Source organism: Lynx canadensis, chromosome D2 (genome assembly GCF_007474595.2).
Source record: "Lynx canadensis isolate LIC74 chromosome D2, mLynCan4.pri.v2, whole genome shotgun sequence".
Taxonomy (NCBI): domain Eukaryota; kingdom Metazoa; phylum Chordata; class Mammalia; order Carnivora; family Felidae; genus Lynx; species Lynx canadensis.
Genome location: NC_044313.2, coordinates 73293806 through 73313666, shown reverse-complemented (window position 1 = coordinate 73313666; position 19861 = coordinate 73293806). Strand labels below are relative to the sequence as shown.

General features: G+C 45.9%; 1 long non-coding RNA gene across 2 annotated transcripts; it reads left to right on the top strand.

Moving 5' to 3' along the window:
• Window positions 1-16635: 16635 nt before the first annotated feature.
• Window positions 16636-19307, top strand: LOC115527246. 2 transcript variants are annotated; one of them, XR_003972871.1, is made up of 4 exons: window positions 16636-16743; window positions 16979-17155; window positions 17410-17557; window positions 19095-19307. It is a non-coding gene; the product is annotated as an uncharacterized LOC115527246 (long non-coding RNA). The 2 variants fall into 2 exon arrangements; XR_003972870.1 differs by lacking the exon at window positions 17410-17557.
• Window positions 19308-19861: the final 554 nt, after the last annotated feature.

The window sequence follows — 19861 nt, the reverse complement described above, 5'->3', positions numbered from 1 at the left end:
GCCCTTCCGCATCCTTCGGGTGAATCATCTCCACCCACCCCCACCCTGGGTGCCCATTTGAGGAAAGACCTTGGCCCCACAGGCAAAATGGCAGCTGCGAAGCAAAGCGAAGTGAAGTGAAGTGAAGTGAAGTGAAGTGAAGTGAAGTAACGGGCGGAGGCACGCTTTGGAGCAGAGCCAAGGAATGTGGGGGTGGATACCCACCCCCAGCCTTTACCTTCTCCATCGTCCCAACAACCTGCTCTGGAGCTAGGTGGGAAGTTCCGTGAGGAGGCCGAGGGGAAGGAGGTTGTGTCCAGGAAGGAGGCCAGAACGCATGGCGTTCTTCCCATTCGACCAGGGAGCAAGGCCAGCCAGGACCTTCCCCGGCCTTTGTTTAAGCTCCCTTAGGGTTTTGGGTTGGCCCAGAAGGGCACATACGACCTCTCTCCTCGCGGACCATCATTCTGTTCTAGACTAGCTTCCCTCAGTGCAAGACTGTGGCCACGGAGATGAAGCCCTGAGGTGGAGGAGACACTCAGCTCTCGGCACCGAGAGGAACCTTCAAGAGTTCATGCTGCTGCTGCTGCAGGGTTAACATACCTGCCATCGGGACAGGCCAGTGTGTGTTCGTCTTTTGTTTGGCCTTATTTAGGACGGTCTGGAACCTTGGGCATATTCGGTGCGTGTGAGGGAGTGAGATGGGGATGGGGTGGAGACGTTGGGCCGGCAACAGACTGGCCCCAGCGCTGCCTGGACCTTACCGCACTCTCTTACAACAGTTGCCTGTCTGGCCATCCCTGTGAAGGATGATGAGCTCCATGAGGAGAGGGGCAAAAGCTTGTTTCTCTTTGGATTCACAGCTTTTGAGATACTGTAAATTTCAGCACATACTGTTGGTGGCCTGACAGATGCACCACACGTGGCCACGGGGGGGCCATACTGGCTGCGGCCCCTCTCCCTAACCGATCTGGGGGTCAACCAGGTCAAGGAGGCTTTGGGCTCCACTAGAAAATGTTCATCTGCTGGGTTATGTAGGGTTATGGGTTTCAAGCAGCTCCACGTTCCTCTAAAACAGTTAACGGCAATAGCGGTGAATTACGGCGTGCCGGGCACCGTGCGGGTTTCTTGCACGCACTGTATCTAATCTTTATAAGGACACTGTAGGGTTGGCGTTATCATCTTCATTTCACAGATGCGGAAATTACCACCCAGCCAGATCAGGGATCCTGCTTAAGGCTAAGAAGGCGGCACAGCCGTTCATTCCATTCACTTATGCGGCCAACGTTTATTGCGCGCCTACTCCCTGAGTAGGTCAGCCCCAAGCACCTCTCTGGGTGCTGGGAGAATTGCAGCAAAGACAGACAGAAATTCTTGCTCTCCCAGATCTTCGGTCCTGGTGGAGGGAAACAAAATGGTAATCCAGATCATTAACAAAATATATGGTATGTTGGGGGTTGGTGAGTGTAAGGGGAAAAATAAGATGGAGAACGGGGAGGGGAGGGCTGGGGGGAATGGGAGGGGCTGCTGTAACTTGGGGGGAGGGGCAAGGAAGCCCTCACCCAGAAGGTCACACGTGACCACAAACCTGAAGGAGGTGGGAGAAGCAGCAGAGAGATCTGGGCGGAGGGTCCCAGGCAGAGGGAGCAGTGAATTCCGAGGCCCAGAGGCACAAGTGCGTCCAGCATGTTCTAGAAACAGCAATGCCAGATGAAGTGCAGTCAGAGTGAGGGTGTGTGAAGGGACAGGCAGACCACAGAGGGCTCCACAGCCTGTCCCGAGGATCTTACTGTACTCCCACGGAGATCGGAGCCATGGAAGGTTTTGAGCAAAGCAGTGACGTGATCCAGTTGGGGTTTCAACATCATCCTTCTGGCTGCCGGGCTGAGAACAGATTGAGGGGACATGGATAGAGCAGGGAGGCTCTATCCATGGTGGCTCAGATCAGGGTTGTAGCAGGGCCAGGATCTGGGTACCGGGTGAAAATAGAGCCAATGCGATTTGCCGAAAGATTGGATGTGGGGCGTTAGAGAAGGAGCTGTGCTGAGCGACTGGGAAAATGAAATCTCCGTTCCTTGAAATGGAGACTAGGGGAGAGAACGTTTGGGAGAGAAATGCGAGAGCTCTGTTTTGGACATGTGACATCAGAGCTGCTGATCAGACATTCAAGTGGAGACGCCGAGCAGATGGTCGGATCTCTGAGTCCGGAGCCGTGGAGAGGGATGGAGACTGGAGATGAGACACTGGCATCATCGTGTAGGTAAAAGGCATTGGAAATCCTCACACTGGAGCTCGTTGACGGAGACAGGGAGCGCACATAGAGAAAAGAAGAGACCTGAACACCGAGCTCTGAGAGGCACTTGCGGGGAAGGGGAGGAACCGGCAAAGGAGGTGGAAAAGAGAAAACAGGAAGGCAGGAGTAAAACAAAAAGGCAGGAAGGCAGGTGTGAGTGCAGGAGGGGAAGGAGGTGGAGGGGAAAGAGGATGAGGGGAACGAGGGGGAGGAGGATGGAGAAATCAGCTGCATCAAATGCTGACTGCAGGTCACATAAAATGAGAACTGAGATTCAGCCCAGCCCCATGTAGCCCCAAACTGCTGTGCTCTGTTCACTCCCTTAGTATTTGACTGATGACAGATGCCGAAAACTGTTAACAGAAAAAATCCTAAGCCCCAAACCACAGTGTACTGAACATTTGACTTCGCTAAACCACTCAATGCAACCCAAGCACCATAGGGCCGCCTTCAAGTGCTCCAACTGGTGTGCTCCCTCCCCGCAGCAGGTGCATTCTTGAAAGCAGAATGGAAAAGGAATCATTCTAGAGTGTATGATAGTGTAATTGCTGTATTGCAAACCACCCTCTTTTTAAGAGAAGTGTCACCCTCTACTTTCTGTTTCATAAATTAGGGCTTATAGATAATGAGTGGCATATACCTGTCTGGGATTTGACCTATATTGGAAAATCACTGCATGGCGTACCAAACGGTATTGGAGAAGAAATCCGAAACTAACAATCCGAACAAGAGGCTGGTTCGGTGGAGGTGGCAGAGGGAGAGGAGGGGATTTGGCCAGGCTTGGCTGTGGATTGGCTACATGATCTCAGGCAAATCACAATTGCGAACTTCCCCCTTGCCTACCAGCGCCGCTCCAAATAAGGTCTCTACCTCACTGAACCTTCCCGCCAAGGACGCTAAGGGAATTGGCCGCTATTCCAGAGAGACAAAGAGTCCATCTGGTGTCAACACTGCCATCATCACTGACATCACGGTGACCATTAGGACTGCTGGCAAGGCATCAGGTTGGCACTGCTAATGGTCAGCACCGTTAGTTTTCTGAGTGACTTCTCATAATGGGAAGTTGTGGAACTAGAAGTGTCCGCCCTTGAGGAGCTCATTTCATCAGACCTGCCTCTGGCCACCACCCCTTCATCCCTTTCTCTCCTGTTCTAGTGCGTGGGTGATGCCTCACTCAGAAGGCAATACAGATGAAGTTCTTGGCTGTTGACTAAGAGTCAGTGTTCCCTTTGTCTTTTGCTATCACCCCTCCTTTCTCCCTGCCCTTTGGGTCCTGTGTCTCCTTACCCAGTCCTCTGATCTCCCTGCCTATCCTTAGCACCATATTGTAGCTACTCAGAGTCCCTGTGGTAGCAAATCCCACCATGGGGCATATTGCCATTTTGGTGCAATTCCTGCCACAGCCTCCCTACTCCTAGGTATGCGCTATTTCTATCTGAAGAGTCCAACAGGGAGCATGTTATGAGGATTAGTGTAAGCCCAGATCATGGTGCTCCAAATAGATCAGAATCTCTGTGTGTGTAACATCTTCAGCATCTCTGCAGATGAGGGGTGATTATTTTTTATTGAATTTTTCATTCTGAGATAATTGCAGATTCACATGCCATCCTAGGAAACAATTCAGAGATACATGTGTACTTTTCACTCAGTTTCCCCCAATGATAGTATCTCTCAAGCTATCGTATATCACAACCAGAATATTGACATTGACACGGCCAAAATATGGAACATTTCCATTGCTACAAAGGTCTCTCATGTTGGTATTTTATAGCCACACACACCAATCCCCCGTCCTGAACTCCTGATGACTGCTAACCTGCTCTCCATTTCTATAATTTCGTCACTTCAACAATTTGATCTAAATGGAATTGAACAGCATGTTACCTTGGCTTTTTTTTTCACTTAATATAACTATCTGGAGATTCACCTGGATTGTTGCATGTATCAGTAGTTTGTTTCCTTTTGTTGTGTGGTATTCCACGATATGGATATACCATGATTTGTTTAAGCACCCACCTGTTGAAGGGCATCTGGGTTGTTTCCACTTCGGGGTTATTACAAATAAAGCTGCTACAAACATTCATGTACAGATTTTTGCGTGAACATAAATTTTTATTTCTCTGGGATAAGTGCCCAAGAGTACATTGTTGGGTTGTATGGTAGTTACATGTTTCGTTTTATAAAAAACCATCCAACTGTTTCCCAGAGTGACTGTACCATTTTAAATTCCCATTAGCAAAGTATGAGTGACTCTGTTTCTCTACATCCTCACTAGCATTTGATGTTGTCACCATTTGTTGTCTTAGCCTTTCTGATAGATTTGTAGTGGTATCTCGTTGTGATTTTAATTTGTATTTTCTTAACGGCTAATGATTTTGAAAATCTTTTCGTGAGCTTATTTGCCATCTGTACATTCTCTCCAGTTAAATGTTTTTCGTGCTTTTGAAAAACATGAGCTAATTGGATTGGTTTTTTACTGTTCAGTTTTTAGAGTTCTTTATAAATTCTAGATATTAGTCCTTGATTAGAGAGATGGATTGCAAAGATTTTTTCCAAGTCTGTAGTTTATCTTTTCATCCTCTTAACAGGTTATTTCCCAGAGCAAAAGTTTTTAATTTAATGAAGTCCAATTTATTGGTTTTTCCTTTTGTACATTGTACTTTTGGTATCAAGTCCAAGAACTCTTTGCCTAGCCCTAAATCTCAAATATGCTATCCTTTTTTCCCCTGTAAGTTTTATTGTTGTGCACACAAATCTATGACCCATTTTGAGTTAATTTTTGTATAAGGTGTCAGAGTTCACACTAAGGTTCTTTTGTTTTGTTTTGTTTTGTTTTGGCCCACGGATGTCAATGGCTCTGTACTCTCTGTTAGAAAAAGCTGTCTTTCCTCCACTGAATTGTTTTTGCAACTTTAACTAAAATCAGCTGGACATATTTGTGTGAACATAGTCCTGAATTCTCTGTTCTCTTCTACTGGTCTATGTACCTCTTCCTTCACTAACGCCACCCACACAGCCTTGATTACTATAGCTATATAATCAATTTTGAAATTGAGTAGAGGGGTTCCTTCCACTTCATTCTTTTTCAAAATTGCTTTAGCTATTCTAGTTTATTTGCCATTTCATAGAAATTTTATAACAATCTTGTCTATATCTAAAAAACATGTTGCTGAGATTTTGATAGGAACTGTGTTAACCTATATACCAGTTTGGGGAGAATTGGTAGTTTTACTATGCAGAATCTTCCAGTCCATGAATATGGTATGTCCCTTCATTTATGCAGATCTTCTTAGGTTTCTTTCATCACATTTTAAGCATATAAGTACCATATACATTTTGTTAGATTTACATCTGCATATTTAATTTTTTTCAAGTGATTTTTTAAAGTGTAAATAGTATTGCATTTAAAATGTTGTGTCCCCATGTTCATTTCTGGCACATTAAATACAATTTAGTTTGTGTATCTATCTTTTTTCTTGCAGCCTCACTGGGTTCAGTTATTAATTCTAGGTGATTTTTTTTTTTTATTCTTTGGGATTGACTGTCATCGTGTCATCTGCAAATACAGGAAGTTTTATTTCTTTCTTTCCAAATTGTGTGCTTTTATTTTTTGGCTGGCTGGAACTTCCAATATAAAGTTGAATTGGAGTGGTGAGAATGGACATTCTTTCCTTTTGTTGTACTTAGGGGGAAAGTAGTCTTTTACTGTTAAAATAATGTTAGCTGTAGGGTTTTATGGATACTTTTTAGCAAGCTGAAGTTCTCCCTCTATTTCTATTTTTCTGAGAGTTTTTCTAATGAATGGGAAAATTTGGGAGAGGGCAGTAATTCTTTCAGTAATTATTAAAAATTCCTTAGTGAAATCAGTCCGTCAGTGGGCATGTTATTGATTGAGCACCTACTGTATGTTATGCTAGGCCCTGTGAGACATGTAGGAGCTTGAAATTTGACACTTGCCCTCAAGCATTAAGGAAACATGATTTCCATTTTATTATTGAGCAGATCCTGTAAGTCTGCAGAAGACCCAAGATAGAAAATGCTAGTAATGGCCTGGCCAGAGGTGGTACTTCGACTGACCTCTGGGAATGAGCAGATCCTGGGAGAGAAAGTAAAACAGAGAATTAAGGAAATCTCAATGACCCGAGATTCTGTTTTCCAACAAGGATGATGGTAAGTCAATAATTTGCAGGCTACAGCTAGCTTTTGATTTATGGAGATGGATTATCTCTGTTTTGTGGATTATCCTTGACAAATGCTTGATCCTGGACTTCCTCCCTTTCTTCATACAGTTGAGCCTTTGGGCTATCTTTTCTGCCATCAGTCCGCATGCTCTGGGAATGCAAACTAATATTACTATTAGCTGAAGAAAAACATAATTAAGAAGGGCAATGTGTTGTCCCTAAGTTACATCATTTATTCCAAACGAAATGGGAGTGATATTTATATTTTGTTTGTAGATATCCACACCACTTCTCTCCCTTCTCTCCCTCTTAAGGATAAACAAAAATCGGCTGTGTGACTGTGTACACATCATATTTATTAAGTTGGCTTGGGAGCCAAGAGTAATACTGGAGAGATCATGGACCACACGACATCTGATTCATTGGACCCATCCATATTTTTATGTGTTTTCCCTAACATAAAGTAATAATGAATAGTGCTCTCATCTGCAAAATTAAAAATCCTGGCACATTACCCACAGGTCATGCTTTGGGTTGTCTTTCTACAGCATTGATGGATTTGCATGGATATGGCCCTCTATCTCACTTTGTCCTGCTGGTGACCAGTGGCTCATCTTTGAGGCAGATGGCCAGGGTTAAGGGTAGAAGCTGAGGCCGTGAGGCAGGGTGAAATTAACTGCTCCCTTCACATGGGGATTGAACCCCTGACCTTCACCTCATTAGCACAGCACTCCAACACAGCAGTTCCCAGCCTCAATTTTATATCACCCCAGGGTGTTTCCATTTATCTCAAGAGGGAGCTGTGGAATTCCCCAAACAAAATTAATTTTAACTCACTTTAATTTAAACATTAAATATGGGCTATGCAGGCAGTGCTTTTCAGGAGCGGAGGAGAGTGGCTGATGTTAAAAGATGCAGCCACCATGATGCCCACACTGTTCCCCAAGCACCCTGAAACAGCCTCTCTAACCCACTGAGCCAGTCTGGTGAGGAAGGAGTCTGCATGTAAGTGGCAGGCATGGAAGGCTTTTCGTTATGGGGGAAAACAAGCTCAGTCCTACCAAACACCTGCATTTCACAGGACCGTTTCATGTAGTCTGCTGGGCGCACGCTTAATGTGTCCGGGCCTGATGGGCACAGTTCCGCTTTGGTCTAGCGAGGCCCTTTCTTCTTCGTTCTAGGGACGGTGATGCTTTGCACGGTCTTAGGAGTTTGCTGCAGGAACCATGTGTGATTTATTAAGATAATAAATTGGGCTCTGTTGTCGGGCTTTTTCCTGGGTCAATACGCAAGATTTATCACTACCGTGCTGGCCCGGGAAGTGTGTGGCTCAAAGGTTTCCAGGGCATTCTGGCCCCTGGGTTACTTTGGAGACACGTAGGGTCTCAGCAGACCTTTGGCAGGGCAGGCCAGCGGCTTAAGTGCAATGTAGTGGAGGGGGCAGGGAAGCAGCTAACGGACATCTTCAAAACGCTTCATTGTAGTTTACAAATAATAGCCGTACGCATTTATTAAGGGATAATACGTATACTTCCTTCTACTGGCAACACACTTTATAATTCGTATAGGACTTTCACATACATTATCTCATTGGTTCTTCACACACCTGTCAAGAATTACTATCTTCATTTTATTGATGAGCAAACAGACTCAGAAAAATTAAGTGACTTGCCCAAGGTTGCACAGCCAGTAAATCACGGATGCAATACCAGCTCCAAAGTCTTTTCATATCCTGTGCCCTTTTCATTATACTTCTCTTATCTCAGTTTATCATCCTCATCCATTTGCTTTTGGCAGGGAAGGGTCTAGTATCTCCATTTTACAGAAGAACAAATTGACACAAAGATGTAATTAAACTTTTTGGCTCCTGCCTTTTGGAAACGCTCCTCTTTTTGAGGGTATTACGTCCATTCCTTGCTGAAGGGCAAGGCATTCTTTTGCAGGATAATTTCTGCTCTCCGAGTCCAGAATCTCCACTGTCATTGTCACTGCCATGGTGGTGGTTTGGCTCCAACATGCCCTCTGCCTCTGATGGGGGTTCACATCAGCTACTTCTGGGTGGGGAGGGGTTTGCACATAAATGGTTTCTTCACATCTACTTAAAACTGCTCTGTGAACTCCATGACCTCAAGCGGCTGTTGTCGAAACACTCTCCTTCTCAGTCCTTCAGGGATAGGCACTTTGTTCTAGATCTTTTTTGCAGTGATCTTCTGTGAAATTCTCCCAATACGGGGAGGTTGGAGTACACTTTCCCATTTGGGCCCTTCGACCCACTCCCTCCCCCCCAAAATGACTAAGTCTCCCAAGGCCCATTCTAGATGCATGGCCACAGTGTGCCATCCCACTTGGAGGAGACCTTGACCTCTTCTGCATGCCTCTATTATTCATTATCGAGATGATTCATGTCTAGACTTGGATTGGAGTTTATGGTATAGTAGAAAATGGTTGTTTTTAGCTGCCCAGTATCTACACCCTCTTCCTAGGTTGAAGGGATTCACTGTGGAGTACAGAGCAGCCGGGGCAACAGTGTACGACAGACCTTGGCCAAACCTGAGTAAGAGATGATTCTACCAGGATGCGAGCTCCATGTGGGCAGAGTTTTGTCACTTTTGGTTCACGCTTGAATCCCCGGGTCTAGACCACTGCCAGCCTGCTATTAAATTATTTACTCAGTGAATGCACGGATGATGCAGAGATGACAAGACTAAAATGGATAGTGGCCAGTCGTGGGCACGCAACCCAGCCGTCGACGCTGTGTCCGTCGGCGGCATAAGGTTGCTCCTACCTCCTGGCTCCCTTTGCTTACGCTCCGTTTACTAAGCCCAGTGCGGTAGCCTTCCCCAATGATTCCGTCTCTTGCTCAAATTATCAGTTGGTTTCTTTTTTTTTTTTTTTAAATTTTTTTTTTTTTTCAACGTTTATTTATTTTTGGGACAGAGAGAGACAGAGCATGAACGGGGGAGGGGCAGAGAGAGAGGGAGACACAGAATCGGAAACAGGCTCCAAGCTCCGAGCCATCAGCCCAGAGCCCGACGCGGGGCTCGAACTCACGGACCGCGAGATCGTGACCTGGCTGAAGTCGGACGCTTAACTGACTGCGCCACCCAGGCGCCCCATATCAGTTGGTTTCTAAGGCATGCAACTGAGAGGCCTGACTGATGTAAATGGCATAGGGTTGATTAACCAAGTATGTATGTTTTATCTTCCTCACTTAGACGGTAAACTTCTGAAGGCCACGGAAGGTCCCATATCTTGTTGCATTCCTCGTAACACCTGGAATGGTGCTTTGCAAATAATCCGTGCTCAAGGCGTGTTCGCGGATGGTGACGAGGATGATTGGCTTTAAAGGCCAGGCATCTAAGAGGTTGGGTGTTCTGGGGACCATCTTTCCTACGTGTGCCTAGAGGCACACACATTTTCTCATTCGCAAGGCATCACTTGCAAGAGGCCTTTTGGGTAATGCAGTGGGCCCACGGAAACCGGAAGAAATTCAAGGCCACGGGCCAGCTACACCACGGGAGCCCCACACCCAGCCAAACGTTCTCATTGGCAAATCAAACCCGAAAGCTGTCACAAATTCTGCTCCCTGACGGTCCCAATTCAACAATGTGCTGAGAGACAAAAGGAGAAACCCAAGTGAAGATCGCCAACGTGTCTTTTTGGGCAACCAGCAGATTGCGCAGAGGGTCAGCACAGACACAGGCAGAGAACATTCTCCTGGCAGGACTCCATCTCTAAATCAGGCACCACTTCAGAGGATCTCAGCCTCATACCTTATGGAACTTGTTTTTTTTTTTTTTTTTTTTAATCCAACATTTGTTCTTATTGTTCTTTTATTATTCCTGATAAAACTTTCTTAAAGTAGCACCATTCATTCACTCATTCATTCACACACTCATTTATTCAATGAAATCTTTGTTGTCTATGGGCTGAGACCTTTGGCCCCATCTGATGATAAAAAACTCTTGAAACATTCCCACTTGCGTATGTTCAAGATGAAGAAACCCAGTGAGGTAAAGCCATCTCCCACAGCTCACTGATATCCAGACTTAGAGTAAGACTCCGATATTTTAACTCTTAAATCTGAGCAGTCACCCCTGGACTGATGCTTACTGAGAAATACCGACTAGGAAAAGTGCCCTTACCTGGTATATCGTGATGTGTTAGGGTGAGATTAGTAGCAGTCTTTGTAACTCCCAAAATACCGTTTCGGGAGTTTATGATGACTGCGGGATGGCTTTGAGTTACCTCACGGTTTTGCCAACCATCCTAAAACCCTCAACAGAAATCAACTGTAGTTTGGGTTACAATATGTCATTGAGCCGGATTTCCCCGTGGTAGGAGTGTGGGACTGAGGTGGAGGGCAATATCTCAGCATCATGGGAAAGCAAGTGGGGGCCACAGTTCCGACTTTTGAGGCTCTGGGCCTACAAGGAAGGGAAGAGCTATGTAACTCGGTGGACAGAGCTTGGAAGTACCATTAGGAGAGGTTATTCTGTACAGAAAGAGAGACTTGGTTTAAAGAAGAAGAAGAAGGAGAAGAAGAAAGAAGAAGAAGGAGGAGGAGGAGGAGGAGGAGGAGGAAGGGATCCCAAATGAGAGGAGTTGCCCGAGAAAGTTCCTGGCAATTTAAAGGAAACACCAGTTCCTTCTGGAGGGTGATTCTCCTAATTTGAATTAGTATCAGAATCACCTGGAGTTCTTTATAAAACTCTGTCTTCCTAGGCACCCCCTTCTTAGAGAGTCTATTAGGCGGGTCTGGGTTGAGGCCCAGGAATCTGTATTTACATTGGCCTCCCCCCACCCCCCACCCCCGCCCCTGCCCCACCCTACGCTGCTTTTTATAACGAGGGAAGATTAAATCAGGAAAAGTGGGCAAGTTCTGGGTTTGAGGATGCTGCCTTTCAGAGTGAAGAAATAGCTTGACAAGCCACGTCCGAGAGAGGGGCTCTGGGTCAAAAAGGCGGGAAGAAAAACAACACGAACTTCAAAAAAAAAAAAAAAAAAAAAGTGAGCTGGCAAAAAAGCAGCTGTAGCCCGCATTGAATGATTTCCCACGGCTTCCAGAAAACAGCTGAGCCTGCAGACCCCTGTTCACATGCAGGATGAATGGAGTCTGTGTGCTCTTCGAAATGTCATCACGACGCGCACATTGTGACCGCAGGGCTCCAGTGAGCCATTCCTTCTGAACTCCCCTGTCACCCAAAGTCCCAGGTGGGTTTTCCTTGGATCATCTCCCTTCTCCCTTCTCGGAGGCTGTTCCTCTGGATCAAATGACCACGTTTCCCTGTCCTGGGGCCTCCTGAAGTCCTGGCACTGTGACTCCCATGGGAGGGCCAGAGGCCTGCCGTCGCCTGGCCTGCCAGCAGCTTAATTTCCTCTGCCGTCCCCATCACACCTCCAAGCAGCTGATCCCACAGTGGGTGTGAGGACCTGAGGTCTGCGAATACTTTGGGGCTGATACCCTAAGAGGCCTCGAAAATCCTGGGTTTGCTGCTGACTGGCGTGCCCGCGCAGGGAGCTGGCTGCGGTTGCAGGCAACCCAGGCCAGAGAGTCCCAGAAGCAGACGGCGAAATGGCTGAAATCCTTGAGAGTGATAACAGAGCAGCTACCGTTTATTCAGTCGTGCCTGTGCCGCCCATTTCACACACTGTGTCTCAGAGCAACCTCTTGGGGGTAGTTACTATTAGGCTGATTCTACAGATGAGGACGAAACCTCAATGGAGTTAAGTGAGTCGCCACTGGCACAGTTAGCTAGTCAATAAACTTTTTAACCTTGAAACATAACGTGCATAAAGAAACGCGTAGTGTGCTGCTTTGTGGGTGAACACGAGTGTGAACACATCGGCCAAATCAAGAGCTACACTATTACCAGCATGAGAGAAATCTCCCCACGTCCTCTCCAATAATCACCTCTTCCCCGCAGGAAGTGTTTTTGTCACCAAAGAGTAGATCGATGGCGAAGATTATAGAAATGGAACCGTATACTGTGCAGTCTTCTTATCCGGCTTTTTCTCCACTCGGTATTATGTCTGTAAAGCGGATCTAATGTTGTTACGCGTACGGATAGTTTTCTCATTTTTAATGCTGTAAAAATGTCCATAGTTTGAATTTACCACAATTTATTTATGTATTCAAGGACTGCTGGTCATTTGGGTAGCTTTTCATTTGAGCCTCTTGCAAATAATGCTGCTTGGAACATTCTCGTAAATGTCTTGTGATGTATACACTTCTGTGGGTTATATACTGAGGAAGAGAACAGCTGGATCATAGGGGCGTGCATACTTTGGTGTTAGTAGATACCGTCACGTGGTTTTGTAAAGTGGCTGCACCAGTTCGCACTCCTAACAAATAGTTACAAGGGTCTGGGGAATCCATATCCTCATCAGCACTTGGTATTGTTGGGCTCTTTTAATTTTTACCACGCTGGTGAATGTATCTTAGTTTGCATTTCCCCGGTGACTAATGAAATTGAACACTTTTTCAAATGTTATTGGTCATTTGGGTATGTATTGGCCTGTTTCGGGTTTTTGCCCATTTTTCACTTGGGTTGTCTGTTTTTCTTGGTGACATATACGAGTTCTTAACATTTTCTGGGTAGGAATCCTTTGTCATTTACATGGATCACAAATATCTTCTTCTCTGTGGCTTTCCCTTCTCACTCTTAATGATTTCTTTTGATGGAAAAAAGATTCAAATTTTAATGTAGTCCAATTTATCAATGTTTTCTTTTGGGATTCTGTGTTTTCTTCCTGTTATGTGTCATTGACTCTTATGCACTGACATTTTTTATCTGCCGAACTTGTCTGATTCACTTATTAATTCTGATAGTTTTCTGTAAAATATTTTGTACTTTCTATATACGCAATTATGCTTTCATTCCAATTCTTAACATTTTATTTCTTTTTTTAACTTTATTGCAAAGTCTAGGACCTTAAGTATAATGATAAACAGAAGTAGAGACAGGGAGCATCTTTCGTTCTCAATATTGGGTGGAAAGTATCACTATTTGAACATTAAGTATGATATTTACTGGAGGTATTTTTATAGATATTCCCTCATGTTAAAGTATTTCCCATCTATTCCTAGTTTCCTAAGAGAGTTCTTTTTATTATCACTAGGGGGTTAGTTTTATGAAATTATTTTTCTGAATCCCTTGAGTTGATCAATGATTTTCATCTTTATTCTGCTACTATGGTAAATTACACTGACTGATTTTGGAACATTGAGTCTTCAAACAAGACCCATTTTGTTTGCTGGATCCAGTATGATAATGTTTGGTTCAGAATTGGACCTCCATGTTTAGGAGAAAGAAATAGCCCATAATTTTCTCTCTCAGTCAGGTTTCGATAATGAGGTAATACAGCTCTCAAAACTGAGTTGACAGGTCACTTATGTTCTATTCTTTGAAATAGTTTGTGTATGATTAATTACATCTCATCCTTAAGTATTTGGAAGAATTTACTGATGAAGCCATCTGGTTCTGGAGTTTTCCTTGTGGAGAGATCTCTCATTATGGATTTAATTTATTTAATAGAAAGAAGACCATAAATTGGTTCAGAACAGCCTCTTATCTTATTTCATGGCTATAGGCTATATTGATAAGTCTTTTCTTTTTCTTCCTGATATCAATTATTTGTGCCTCACCCTTTTTAAAAGAAATCAGTCTTGTCAGGAGCTTCTCAATTTTATCAGTCTTTTTGAAGAGATAGTTTTTGGCTTTGTTGGTTTTCTTTGTTGTATTACTATTTCCCCCCTTCATTAAATCCTGCTGTTTATTATTTCCTTCCTTGTAGCATCTCAAAGTTTAATTTGCAATTCTTTTACTAAAATCTTAAGATGGAAACTCGGTGCATTGTTTCTTGATCCTTTCTTCTTTACTAACGATGCATTTAAGGCTATAAATTTCTCTTAAGCAAGCTTTGGCTGCATCCCATATGTTTCCATATGCTTCAGTTTTATTATCTTTCATTAAAATATTTTCTAATTTCCATTGTGATTTCTACATTGACTCATGGGTTGTTTAGGAATGTACTGCTTCATTTGACATCACATTAATCCGGTCAAGCCCTGAGCTCTTTAAAAGTGATTCAGGATTTCTGCAGCCAGCTCTCTTTCTGGATCACCCCTTCCGGGGGAGTCTCACCTGAAGGCCTGAGGTGTCTAACCTGGCCCTTCCTCCTGAGTTCCCTTTTTGTCACCCAGCCCCATAAGACTCCTGGAAGCTCAAAGGGAATGTTAAGCCATCCTGCTGCTCGGCTCCCGGCTTAACCTTCCTCGTAATTCTTGATCTAGTCCTTCGGATTAAGCATGGCCATTTATAGAGCCTCAGTTCTAAAATGTGCGAAACACAAATTTTCTCATTAATTTCTTAGTAAAATTAATCTTCTTGGGGTCCCTTTCTGATAGTTCTTCACAGGGCCTCTGGGACCCCTGCTGCCTCTTTCCCAAGTTCATCCTTTCCAGGTCTGAAACCAAAAGCAAAGTGTAGGGGATACAGAAGCCGAAGCCAATTGTCCTATAATTCTTTATCTCCCCCGGTAGACACGGCTGGCGCTTGAAGGGAACCCTCTGCAGGGGTTTACAAGGAGCGGTTCCTAAGGCTCTCCCACAGGGGCTTCCTTGCTGTCAGTGTGGATGCCCTGACTGGTCATATCACCCTTTTCCCTTTGGCTGCCGGGAAGCCCAGAATGTGGAGCTAAATTTACAGGTCACCTCTAGTGACGGGGTCCACGTATAGAGACGGGATATGACTTTTCCCCCCTGGCTAGACTTCTTCCGCTTGTTTCTCTTTTCCTTAGCTCAGAATTTTTGTTAATTTCATGTATTTTACCAAGTTATATATTTTACCATGAAAGTCTCTGTGACCTTCCCTGAAGCTGGAGTTACTTCAATTTTGTCAATCTGGGTAGCCACTTGGAGTTTATTTATGTAAAAATTTTCAACTCTGGAGACATTTGAAAGACAGCAGAATGGGTCCCGGAGAAACAAGGATTCTGAGGAGTACTGTAATTTCTAGAATTTATTGTGAAATTAGATTTTTATGACTCTTTGCCATACATATTCTCTTGCTTAAGATTATTCATCATTCTATATTGCTTTACATGAAAAACACATTTCAAAATCAAAATTACTAAGCCGTGTTCTCCGATTAACCAGGAGCAAAAGTAGGTAGACAAATCTGGCCACACTGGCCACTGAGCATGAAAATATGAAGATCAATTTTACAAAGTCATGGACACAGGAAAGAAATTAATTATCAAAATCGGAAACTATAGTATTAGTCATTATTGCCATACACTAATATATGAGTATCAGTATTTCTCCAAAACATACACTAATGTAAGTAAAATGTAATTAATGTCATTAAAAAGTTCAAATCTATCATATATGTTATAGTAGTATACTATTTATTGTATTTTTTTTTGTTTGACATGCAAAACCACGTACAAAAGGGTTAGAAAAAGAAAAAAAAATTCACTATCTGCTTTTCTTTTTGACCCATTATTAATATTGCTGCATTTATCATTATTGCTAAAAATAATGTCCTACATGGGGGCGCCTGGATGGCTCAGTCGGTTGAGCGTCAACTTCGGCTCAGGTCATGATCTCGAGGTCCGTGGGTTCGAGCCCCGCGTCGGGCTCTGTGCTGACAGCTTGGAGCCTGGAGCCTGCTTCGGATTCTGGGTCTCCCTCTCTCTCTCTGCCCCTCCCCTGTTCACGCTCTGTCTCTCTCTCTCAAAAATAAAGAAAAAAAACTAAAAAAAAAATAACGTCCTACAGAAGCAGGGGTAATAAGTCTCCTCCCTGGAGGTCACTCCACGAGGCAGGCTATGGGCACCTGCCAGGTGCTGGAGAAATCTCTGCTAACCCAGACTTCCGGCCGCCTTGATGTTCTCTCCCTGCGTCTTGATGTCCCTCCCATCCTGCATTCCGCTTCCTCAAGGATAAAGGTGTTCTTGGCACACCTTTCCTCAGGCCAAGGCTTTTCAGTTTCCTCTGCACTGGCCTTTGTTACCAAGTCCGGTCTCCTCCCTGGAGAGCAGCTTCCTGTTTGTGCTCTTCCTGCCAAGGAGCTCCATCAGTCAGCTGCCTGGGCCCCCTTCCTGGCCCAGCCCCTTCTTACTGTGTGGTCTTAAAGCAGGTCACTTCACCTCTCCCTATCTTTCTCTGTAAAACCCAGATAATACTACTTCCAGAAGAAAGAGAGGGTTTTCTTTAAGCCCTTTGAGCTTCAGATGGAGGCACCACAGCCCTGCCCGGGGCCGCGCCGGCCACCATGTGATTAGGTAATGTGAGACGCGGCTCATTATGCTTTGTCTGCAATGAATGCGGCCCGGCCACAAAGCGCTGGAACGTTCGGTTACATTGAAACCCCCGCGGTAAGCGGGGATTGCCTTACACTCCAATAAAGCACACCAGAAAAGAGCAGTCATTCGGACTAACCCAGTCCTCAATGAACACTCGCGTTTGATTTCTTCTGCTGAGTAGAAGACGGGTAAGTAAGACACGACCTATTTACAGGTGGAGGGACCTGTATCCCCAGACCAGCATCCCCAGAAGCTTCCTCTGCAAGACACAGAAGACTCCCGGGCAGTCCGGCCTTGCTGGGCAGGGCGGGAGCTATGCCTGTGCAGAGATGAGGAGAAGTCAATGGCTACCATACATTGACCTCCTACTACATGCCAAGAATTATGCTAGGTATGTTTTTCCACCCCAAACCCTCAAGATAACTGTATTAAACCCTAGCTACGTTCTGAGAACAAAAGGAAACAAAAACACCCGCTAATCTTTATACATTTTTCACCGTAATGAAAGCCTATCCATTTGGGCCCCGTAGATCTGAGCCCAGAATTTTGGCCTGAGGCCTCCCCCCTGATCCTCAGGCTTTAAGACCACACAGCACGGGTCAGCAAACCACAAAGGGAAGGCTTACTTTTCTCACCCTGACCCAGACCTCTGAAGCCTTCCTGATGACGCCTTGGGCAGGGCTCACTCAGCTTGACAAACTTTTACCCGGAACCCTCTGATCCCATTTTGATGAATGAAGTCAAAACCCCAGTGGGTTCGCTCATCTGGCTGCTATAGCACAGCCAGCCAAAGGTAGGTCTTGGCTGCGTTTTCCTGCGAGCTGCTTAGGAACTGGGGGTGTGCTGGGGAGGGGCCGGAAGGGACCCTGGAATCAGGGAAGATACGGGCACGTATCCTTCTGGCTGGGGCTTCTCCGATTAGGCCAAGGATCAGGTGCATGGAAAGAACAGGCTGGGGATGAGATTGGTGAAGAATTTCCCTTGGTGAGAGAAGAGGGAGGGGTCCACAGGACTGGCGGCTTGGATCAGATCCTCCAGTGATGCCTAGAGGCTGGGGCTTCTGGAGGTCCCAGGTAAGGAGACAGCTCTGCTCCCTGGGGAGGAGTCTATTATGTCAATTGCTGGGAAACACGGTTAGTTGAACTGACTCTCTATTGCCCTGGCATGTGGGGGGAGGGGGGGAGCGGGGGTCCTGTTGTTAGGGAAACCATGGAGAGGAAGGAAACAAAACGCTTTGGATGGGTGCTGCACTCCCCTGGGTCCGCCTGCTGGGTGCTGATTGGACAGCCCGCCCAGCAGAGGTTTCACGTTATGCAGGCAACTGTTGTTGCCCAGAGAGCCCAGGGCTGCCTCGCTCCCTCGGGAGCTGATGTTTCGGGAACCGTGGAAGCAGCTGGTTTATGGAAGCGTCGAACAACGTGAGCTGCGGAATCTGCCAGATCCCAAACAGCTCTTGCCAAGCACCCTTTCTTCTAGATTTCGAACTCATCTGTGTTTCAAAAGCAATTTTGTTTAAATGGCTTATCCCCCCTACTCCCAATCTGTGGGAAGCTGCCACACGCAGGCAGGAAAGGGACTCTCCAGGATCCATTCGCGACGGCTGCCGTGAGCCAGAACCCGGGGCTGAGGCCGCACAGGAGTCAAGGGCCCGCATTCCTAGGAGGGGGTGGGGGGGGCGCCTTCAAGGGAACACAGAGGGCAGGAGTGTGGCTCCTCAGTCCCCTGGCTTAGGTCTCTAGGCAGATAATTTTGCGACTTTCAATTCCTAACCCAGCCAGCATTGTTTGTACTTGGGACAAGTCATTCGAGCCTGGGGACTAGGAACACGTCATGTATTATCTTCACTTCTCTAAGAAAGGTGTGGGGCTTCCCTTGAATGAATGAATGAATGGGCTTATGGTGTCGGCCATTGGCAAATTCTGTAGCTCCCTGCCCACCCAAGGACTTCTCCAAGGAGCCTCTGGGGGCTCCTTACAGGGAACCCGGTCCTGAGGACACACGTACCATGTAGCCCTCCATCACGCCGTCTTGTCCAGACCCTAGGGGTTCTGGAAGAGAGGGGGAAGAAAAACAACGCCTCCAGACATTGGGCAAACCGCTGGCCTAATTCATTCACTATGGCGACTTTTTCATCCGTAGGCCCGGCACTGCTTGTGTAGTTGGGTCTGTGAAGGTTCCCTTTCAAGTAGGACAGCTGCTTGGCGTTCTGGGCTCACCATGTGGAGGGCAGATGTGACATCCTCTCGGAACACACTTGTTGGTGGGCAGCAAAGTCGAAAGGCAAACCCCCACGAAACCTGGCTAACTTCTTTTTCTTTTTGACTTTCCAGACCTCAGTACCCATCTGGATACTTCATTAGGGTCCTAAGACATCTGGGGACCAGCGATGGAAGAAACGTGCTTGTGTCGGGCGCCTATCATACGCCCGCACGGTGCTGAGCCCTTTCCAATATGGTATCTCGGATAGTCCCCCACCAAAAAAAAAAAGAAAAGAAAAGAAAAGAAAACCTGCCAGAGTGGAATTATCATTTCCATTTTATGAATGAGGAAACAGGCTCAGAGAGGCTGAGTGACCTACCCAAGGTCACACAGGTGGGAAATAGCAGTTCCTGAATTTGAACCAAGATGATGACATTGTCAAGGGGCAGTTTGGGAGGTTTTCATTGCGGCCCCATCTCCGGCAGCAACGTCCTTCCCCATGACATCCCGCTCCCCCAAATAAATACACAGTCTGAGTAAGAAGAATATGCAGGGGACACGATGACACTTTAGGGGTTCCCCTGCCTCCTCCCTTTCACAGAGATGGCTGCCCCAAACCCCTCTGCACAGACACCCTGGAGTCCCCACTAAATCAAGATCTGTCTGACTCTGAAGGACAGGTCCTCCCAATACAACCGGATGTCAGTTCTCTTCGATGCCTACCAAGAAGACCTTTGCTTTGTTAAAACCTTTACGTACAAGAGCCAGTCAGTCAGCGTAGGATTCCCCTAACGGAGACCCGAACCACAGATTCCAGAATTTCACCAGCCTACCCAAGGTCGCCAGCCCATGAAATGCCCCACACCTCTCAGGGAACAGTGATGCATCGCATCCTGGC